The sequence below is a fragment of the Microcebus murinus genome, chromosome 2 (assembly GCF_040939455.1).
Source record: "Microcebus murinus isolate Inina chromosome 2, M.murinus_Inina_mat1.0, whole genome shotgun sequence".
Lineage (NCBI taxonomy): Eukaryota > Metazoa > Chordata > Mammalia > Primates > Cheirogaleidae > Microcebus > Microcebus murinus.
The window spans coordinates 75,890,581-75,900,150 of NC_134105.1; positions in this window are offsets into that span (position 1 = coordinate 75,890,581).

The window sequence follows — 9,570 nt, forward strand, 5'->3', positions numbered from 1 at the left end:
GCTTTTACTCCAGTGGAGGGATCTCTGTGCTGTCTCTGCGGGAGGCTGTTAGCATGCTGACTATGAGGCAGGATTTGAAGCCAAGCAGACTTGGGTTTGGATTTCAGTTTTGCCATTGACTAGCTGTGTACCTTTGGGGAAGTCACTTGGTCTGTTTCAGGTTCAACTCAACTGTGACTAGGATAAATAATATCTATTTTTGCATGGTGGCTGTAATGATTAAAATGAAATAACATATGATGAGAACATGACTAATCCTGGGCCTCAATAAATGGTAGCTAATATAAACATTTTTTATCCTAAGCAACAGTGCCACTTTGACTTAATTCTGAGAGTCAGTTTCTGAAATTGACCTTTGCTTAAAGTGGATGCCAATCCCTGTACTACTGTGGACCTTTCTGCAGCAGAGGACCATGTCTGGAGACCATACTGCTCAGGAGGATTGTGGGACTCACTCTGCTTCCCAGACCCTGCTATCTCAGATGTACCAGTCACTCTAACAGCCCCAGCAGAGTGAACGAATAGGCTCAGCTCGGAGGGAACTGCCACTTAATGCAGACAACTACCCTTAGAGGAGAGAGGCAGCGCCAAGCCCTTAGGGGAAGCAATGCTGAGCATAGTTACAGCCCAAAGCCTGGGCCTTTCTCCAATGTCCCCAGGAGATGGGGAGAAGAGCAGAGAGCCACTGGCCCACCCAGTCTTAAAAGGCAGTGAGCACGTGAAGGCTAGGTATATTGCTCAGAAGCTGAACTTGCTTTTTATTTTTTTTAAAAAAGCCAGTGGTGACTGTGGATAACTGACAGCGGTCAGGAACAGGAAGCAGAGTGGTAGCCGTGGAGATGAATCCCTGAGAGCTGAGTTTTTCCTGTAGCAGGAGAGAAAATTAAACCATGCCGTCTCTGAAACATCTCAGGGGGACTTGTTCCAGAGCGAAGCAGTGGGATACTCTTTTAGCCCAGAGAAAGCACAAGTGGCCATACTTGGAAGCGATCTAACAAGAGTCTCTTGAAATCGGCATTCCAGGAAGTCCAGCAGGGGTCTTCAGCAAATAAAATATAACCATGCACTGGAATAAGACCTTTGATTTCACAACACCTGAGATGATTCCAGAATACACAGCAAAGAGAGAGCGAGCGAGCTGAGAAGAAGGAGGAAGAGGAAACGCCTGGAGAGACCACACTTGACAAGGAGCAGTTAAGAAGAGAGAGGCCGGAGGACTACAGACAGGTTTGCACAGAGCACTCACCACATGACGGCAGCCACTGCCACCCATTCCCTGCCCCCTGTCGACACCTTCCCTGGGTGTCACGTCCCTGACGGTGCATAGGTACTCTGTGTGCACTGTCACTGCATCAAACATGGATGAATCCTATTTTCCTGCCCATGGAAAATATGTGTAAATAATCTTCCAAAGAACTTTACGTTTCAAAGCTCATATGTCTAATGTATGAATCTGCTATTAAACATTACCCACAACTTGAGAAATGTTACCTTGATGCAACTTTGGGAGAGGTTTATCTATGTCACTTAGGACTTACCTTGAATTCTCATAAACAGCAGGGATATGCATATAGATATATGTGTGTGTATATATAGCAGGATACCAGGTAGAACGTACAGTGATAATCTTAACTATGACAAAAATGCTCAGGAAATAAAAACGACTGGAAGGATGTTCACCAAAATGTTTACTGGAGCTAATTTCATTTTCTTCTTGATATTTAACATGTATCTGTAGTCTCTAAAGTTTTAGAAGTGAACAGATTGCTTTTATAACCTTTCTCTTTCTTTCAATACATATTATTGATATATATAGTTTTTAAAGAAACAAAGAAATTTTCCATAGCTACAGGGGCTGCTTCTCCCTTCTAAGCAAGATGAACAGCCAAAAACACCTCTTTCTGGGCCAGGAATGGGTAGAAGGTTTGTTGGACTGGCAATGACCATCTATTATTTAAATGGTGGGCTTGAAGGTCATGTAAGCAACAGATCTCTTGGAAGAAATGTGTAATGTCAATTCAGGCTATCCTAAGTTATATTTTAATTTCATAATAGAAACAATAAGTCTAACATTTCAAAAACACATTCTTACTCTTTTTAAAGCAAATGTTAAATAACTACGATAACTTTGTTTTTATTCTCCTCTATTATACTTCATTAGCACCAGGTAGACTATCAATTTCAATTTGGCACATTTTCACTCCTTACTATTTACAAGGCAGTTTGAAGAATGCAAAATTGAACTTTAATCCAGTGGAAGGGGAAATACAAAGATATAAATAAAACATCACCAGTCAATATATACAGTAAGTTCAGCAAAAAGCAGTCAAAATGTAATAGGGTTACTATAATAACTTTTTGTACTTTGAGATCAATACAAGAATTATAAATATAGCAATTTGGGTTTTCTAAGCCGTCATTTGAATATTTCATAACTGAAGAAATTCGCTGGATCAGTTCAATGAACAACGTTTCTTTTATTCTACTTAATTTTCAGAATTGTATCTTAGAGAGACTATAATGATTATTTTGAGCTACTGTAAGAAGTTTAACTAGCACCTTGATTTGTAAACATTTTCTTTCCAGTAGATGTTGTTGGGGCCTAGAAAACAGTACCCCAAACTGAAAGCCTCAGAAGCAGCCTCAGAAGCAAAGTTTTTCTCTGACCTTCTCCTGGCCTCATCTCAGTCCCATTCTCCCCCAAGGCTAGCCGTAGAAACTAGAATCCCTTTTCTCAAGGCCAGTCATAGAAATCAAAACCCCCTTTCCTGAACCAGCCATAAAACCTAACATTATTCTGTGTAAAGACTGGCCCTAAAGAAATTATCTGGCCTACCTTGTTTGATTATAGGTCATAAGACCCCCATTCCAGATAGGGCCCTGCCCCACGCCCAGAAGGAGGGAATGCAAGCTCAGAGAGAGCAAGAAGAATCTAGACAGACAGGCTTTGCTGGGTTTCCCCACTCAGTCTATCAGCATTAGATCGTACTCTTTTACTCTAATCATATTTCTTACATAGTTGTCCACAATTTGTTGAACCTAAGCATAAAAACGGGCAATTTCCCTTGAATCTTTAGGTCTTCATTCTGAACGTTGCTCCCATTTGTACACATTAAATAAATTTGTGTGTCTTTTCCTATTGTTTGATCTGCCTTGGTGGTAATCCTAGCACTCTGGGAGGCCAAGGCAGGAGGATTGCTTGTGCTCAGGAGTTCGAGAGCAGCTTGAGCAACAGTGAGACCCCCATCTCTACTAGAAATAGAAAAATGAGCTGGGCCCAGCGGCATGTGACTGTAGTTCTAGCTACTCAGGAGGCTGAGGCAGAAGGATCACTTGAATCCAGGAGTTTGAGGTTGCAGTAAGCTACAATGATGCCACTGCACTCTACCCAGGGCAACAGAGCAATACTCTGTCTCTAAATAAATAAAAATCAGGTCGGGCGTGGTGGCTCACGCCTATAATCCTAGCACTCTAGGAGGCTGAGGTGGGTGGATTGTTTGAGCTCAGGAGTTTGAGGCCAGCCTGAGCAAGAGCGAGACCCCGTCTCTAATAAAAATAGAAGGAAATTAGCTGGACAACTAAAAATATATAGAAAAAATTAGCCAGGCATGGTGGCACATGCCTGTAGTCCCAGCTACTCGGGAGGCTGAGACAGGAGGATTGCTTGGGCCCAGGAGTTTGAGGTTGCTGTGAGCTAGGCTGACACCACAGCAGTACTCTAGCCCAGGTAACAGTGAGACTCTGTCTCAAAAAAAAAAAAAAAATCAATCTGCCTCATGTCAGTGATTTTTCAGTGAACATTTAGGGGGCTAAGGGCCTTGGTCCCTACAATGTGATCAGATAAATTATTTGCCTTTGGTTCTAGATTCACAAACTTTTTTGTATGTGAAATTTATCCTGCTAAGATATGCCTGAAACTCCATTTCACAATTTAAGGGAAGTCTGATGTCCTCCTCAATGTTCCTGTCAAGTGCCAGGGTAAGGTAGCCTGGGTGTATGTTCTGACTCTGCCACTTGCCACTCTGACATCCTGGCTGGGTCACTTCATTTTCTGAGCCTCTGCTTAACAATGGGGCTTGAGTAATTTTGAGATAATCCATGTCATCTATTACTTACTGTTGGTGGAGACTAGAAGCAGTGGCGGTGGCCTCACTGGGGCATTTTTTTTTAAAGACCCTGAAAGTTAGCCATTTCTATTTCTACAAGTTCTTGGGGCCTCCTGCTACACCCCACAAGGTACCTAGCTACTCACAACCTTGCTGTCTTCTCTCTCTTTATAGTCCTCCTATTTTTCCCCTCACCCACACCCTTTCCCCTTGGATGGCCTGAACAACTCCAGACTCTTCTATTATGAAGGACAATTTCCGTTTCTTGAGCCCTCTTCACAAACTCAGCTTTGGGTTTACTTTTGCAAAACCAAACTCATTATGATACTTAACAGAATAAAAATATTCATATACAGGGTCAGGCATTCATAAAACATAGTTGTGGGAGAAAAATAGCAACTTTTACTCTCCATGGATGAAAGTTGTTATGTGGGTATTGTCTACTGTATGTGATATTTGGCACTGAGGTTGACAAGAGTCTCTGAAGTTTTCTTATATTTGAATAGCAGCAACAGCAGCAGCAGCAACAGCAGCATTGTGATGTGATGGCAAATGGTGGTCTCCCTGACTTTGATACCTCCTGAACAAACAACAGTTTTGAGAGTATCTAATTCCTTGTATTAAATCTCTTTCTGCTTGAAATACCCAAGTTTCTGTTTTCCTGAGCTGAACATTGATGATACAAAGGAGAAAACAAGCCGGGCGCGGTGGCTCACGCCTGTAATCCTAGCTCTTTGGGAGGCCAAGGCGGGTGGATCGTTGGAGCTCAGAAGTTCAAGACCAGCCTGAGCAAGAGCGAGACCCCATCTCTACTAAAAATAAAAAAAATAAAAATAAAAAAAAAAAATAAAAAGTTAATTGGCCAACTGAAAATGGAAATAAATAAATAAATAAATAAATAAAGGAATAAAAAAAGACTCTGATTTAAAAAAAAAAAAAAAACAAAGGAGAAAACTAAGGTTTGGGTAGGTTAAGTCACTTGCCAAGGTCGCATAATTTAGAAGTGGTAGGTCTATTTCATAGTCAACCCTACACTGCTCCTCAGCTCTGTATATTTCCTAATTATATTTCCCAGATATAGCTGTACTTGTCAAGTACAAGTAAAATTATTTCACTGAAGCAAGATACAGACATGAAATGGATTAAAATATAAAACATAATTCCCATGAAGTAATTGTTATCTATGGGTACATATTATAGAACTCCTTTAAGTTGCAAGTGAAAGAAATCCAATTTAAATTAACTTAAAAAAAAACTTATTGCAACACACACACACAGATCCATAGTTTCATAGCTGTAAAGGGCATATATAGCTAGATTTAGGGATAATTGATACAGAATATTCTGGGATTATCACTTCATATATTGCCTCCAAATTTCTCTGATGTCAGCTTTATTCTCTCAGATCAATTTCTTCAAGTTGTGGGGGCGCACCTGTGACAAGTTTAAAACCTATACACTGACAGTTCTGTGACTAGAAAGGAAGGCCATTTTTTTCCAGTAGCTCCAGATGGAGAAAATCTGAAGAAGCCCTCTACTTGCCCCATCTTGGATCCCATGTCCATCTCCTGGCCAACTTCCATGGCCAAGGAGATGAAGATGCCTAAGAAGTTGGCAGTTCCCATTCAAATCACATGGCCACAGAATAAGACAGAGTTTCCCCAAATAAGTGGAGTAACACAGACAATGTCAATGAAAAATCATCTTGGCCTGAGTCTCCCCCAAAAGCGGAGTCTTGTGTGCAGGTAGTTTATTTGAGAAGTATTCAAAGGAGCAGAAGTGAGAGTCTGGGGAGGTAGAGAGGGGAGGAAAAAGAAAGAACAATTCCATGATGCTTAATTGATTTTGGCAGCCACTGTGGATAGCTGGTGCTCGATCCTGCCAAGGCCTTCTGAGAATCTGACTTACAAAATGCGTCTTAAAATTGTTCCATGGCAATGCGTTCCTCCTTACTGGTTTAGTGAAAGAGGTGTCCTCTGGCTCGTCTTAGGCAACATTCAGTACCAGCTTCTCTGATCGCACGTAATAAATTCACTCTAATATTTTACCTCCTTGAATCTTTGGACCCTTTCTCAATACTTTCCCAAGGCAGTCCCAGCATCTCCACCTCATTAGCAGCGGACTAGCATCACACACAAGGCTGTAGCTTCAAGAGCCATCTCAGCAGCATGGTAGGCAGGTTATAGGCATCCTTGCCAGGGCATTGAGCTCCCGTGTCAGTAAACTATTAATACATCCCACCCAGCTCTATGTCCCCTCCTCCCACCACCATTCCTGATACAATTTTCTCAAGATTCTCATGCATATGTTTTCCCAATTCCTGAAATATGCATATTAACCAGGTTCTACAATTTCTTTGGCATGTAAGCTACTTCCTCCCAGAACAAGAACTGTTGTTTCCTCTTGGGGCTATACTGAGATCTTACCACAGTCATCAGTTTGGATGTGCAGTCAGGGAAGGCAGGTCGGATCCTAAAGAAGATAAGCCTAACTTTGAGATCTTTCAAATGTCTCCAGACAAAGGGGGGGGTTCTCTCTTTTACAAAGATCAAGAGCTAGTTAACTGAAGACTAATGCCAGTTGCCACCATAGAAAAAGCTGACCACTTCATTTGCCGTAGATCTGTGGGAAGCTGGTTCTGCTCTAATGGGCTGACATTAGCATGGACATCCTATAGCTCTTCTCACAAAGTTTGTGCCATGTGGGAAGTTAATAAAAGCATATAAAATTCTAGCAGAATAAAGTAAGTATATACAATCATGTTTACTAAACATTGCACAAAAAAGAGAGCACTAAACTGATAGGACCACGATACACCTTGGAGCAGAATTGACACTGGTCATGTTTTCTTCAGACCTGGTGTAGCCTGGAGTCAGGACACAATGCCACGAGTCAATCAAAAGGTGCAGAGCAAGCAGAGGAGCTTAGATGCACTTTTTAGATTTTGGCTAAAGTAAAAAAGAACCTCGAAATGGACTTTCAGTGATTTTCATTGAAATTAAAGTTAAAGTTGACTTCTTTCCACTACACCACTCCCAGAGAGTCCCTTGAATAAGCCCTCCAACCTCTAACTCCCAACCTTGCGTAGATGGCAATGTCACTGGGGATGTGTATGTGTGTAAACAGGTGAGAGGCTGTGAAAAAAAATCTAGGGAATTCATAATTCTGTGCCCATGGTGATTTGTTTGTTTGAAGTGTTCCTATTTAAAATCTAGCTTAAGGAAGAAAAATATTATTTGTATTTTAATTAAAAGCATTCAGGATTGAGGATTTTTTTGGATTTCCCCCCAAACATTCTTTTCAATAGTTTACTTGTGCTGCCAGCAGTTTAAGAAAAGCTATTTGGGCTTATTGTTTTAGGGGTGTTTCTGTCCTCTGTCGAAATGAAGCCAGGATTGGGATGCCATCTCGAATATCTCCCTGATGAAAGGGACTCAAATTCTCAGTGTGTGACACTAAGGGGCTTTTCTCAGGTAGCTAAATTCTTTGCTTGGAGTAGGAATGGGGTGAAGTAAGCTTTACATTGTGGAATTTGGAACAAACTAGGGAGCCAAGGCATTATCTGGGACAAAGGTGGGATAGGAACCAAAGGAAAAATGTAAATAGTAACATACACAGTTGATCCTTGAGCAACATGGATTTGAACCTTGTGGGTCCACTTATACATGGATTTTCTTCCACCTCCGCCACCCTGAGACAGCAAGACCAACCCCTCCTCTTCCTCCTCCTCCTCAGCCTACTAACATGAAGACAAGAATAAAAACCTTTATGATGATCCATTTCCACTTAATGAATAGTAGTATGTTTTCCACTTAATGAATAATAAATATATTTTCTCTTCCTTATGATTTTCTTAATAATATTTTCTTTTCTCCAGCTTACTTTATTATAAAAAAAACAGTATATAATACATATAACATACAAAATATGTGTTAATCAACTGTTTATGTTATCAGTAAGGGTTATGGTCAACAGTAGGCAATGTAAAGTTTTTGAGGAGTCAAAAGCTATATGTGAATTTTTGACTGCGTGTGGGCTGGGGGGTCGGCACCCCTAACCCTGCATTGTTCAAGGTTTGACTGTACTAAGGGAACAATCTTGCCTATAGGAAAGTAGGGGGTGTCTAAGGGAACCGGTCAGATTAGAACAGACATATCAGAAATGCTTAATCTGATTTTTAATCAAAGTCAGTATTATCTTCTCTTTTAGTTAAAGCATTTTAGGAAGAGACCAATCAAGTTGTCTAATCACTGATATCTGCAAAGGGCGAAGAGTTCAGGAATAACAATCAGCATTTTCCCTGAAGTCTTACATGTTTTTGTAGTGTATTTTAAACACGTTTCTCATTGCTCACATATATACCACTTGTGTCCCAACTAATCTGTATGACTCTTAAAGGGAAGGGCCAGGGCACTAATTTTTCAATAGCCAACACAGTGCCTGTTATTATGTTATCTTCGTATAATCTTCTGAGTAAACATCTTCCATAATTCAGAATACTGTAAGAAAGTTCTAGTTTTGCTTTTTAAAGTTGGTCTTGTTTCTAAGAATTTTAACAGATATTCTTCATTGAAATTAACTAGCTTAAGTAATTCTGAGTGTGCCTTAACTTTGGCACAGGTAGACCATTACTTATGAGGCATGTAAATCCAACCTCTATACGATCATCTTAAATGAACAAAGAAAACAATACTATCTACCCTGGGGGATTGTTATGACTATTCAATGATGTGAATTCTGATTAACAAACATTTACTAAACACTTGTTATGTGCTAGGGTCATCATTCTGGGTGATGGGGTCAGAATGAAGGGAACATGTTGTTAGGTATTTCACATTCTGTAAGACAGGGATTTAGGACCCTTATACCTCACATGGCCTAAAGAGTTTTGAGGCTCAGAGAGAATTAAGAGATCATCTTAATATCTTCACCTCTCAGATGAGTACACAAGACCAAGGGAGGGTAAATGAATTGAATAAAGTCATGTAACAGGTTAACTGTAAAGTCAGGATTACAACTGAGGTCTTCTTGTTCTTGGTCCTCTGTTTTTCTGCTATATTCTGGCATAGTATGTACCCTCCTTGGTGGTAATGCATGAATGCTTGGCTGGAGATAAAGACAGAAGTTGAAAATAGCATTTCCTCCATATTTTCTGCTCTATTCTCAAATGGAATAACATTTTATACTGCCTACAACGTGTATATTTTACATTAAAATTAAAAAGTTGTGCAGTTTAAAAATTCACTAGTAACACTCTAGCATTTTACCTATTTCCACAGCATGCATCAACATGGATGCAATTTTATAATATGTATTTAATTTTCATTTAAACCATAAACATCTTATCTATGCTACTATAGTCTCATAAATATACATTAAACAATTACGTTTATTGGTGTTTTTCATTATAAAAGACACTACTTGGTTACACTAGAAAATTTCTATTTCTGAAAAGCCAAAAATT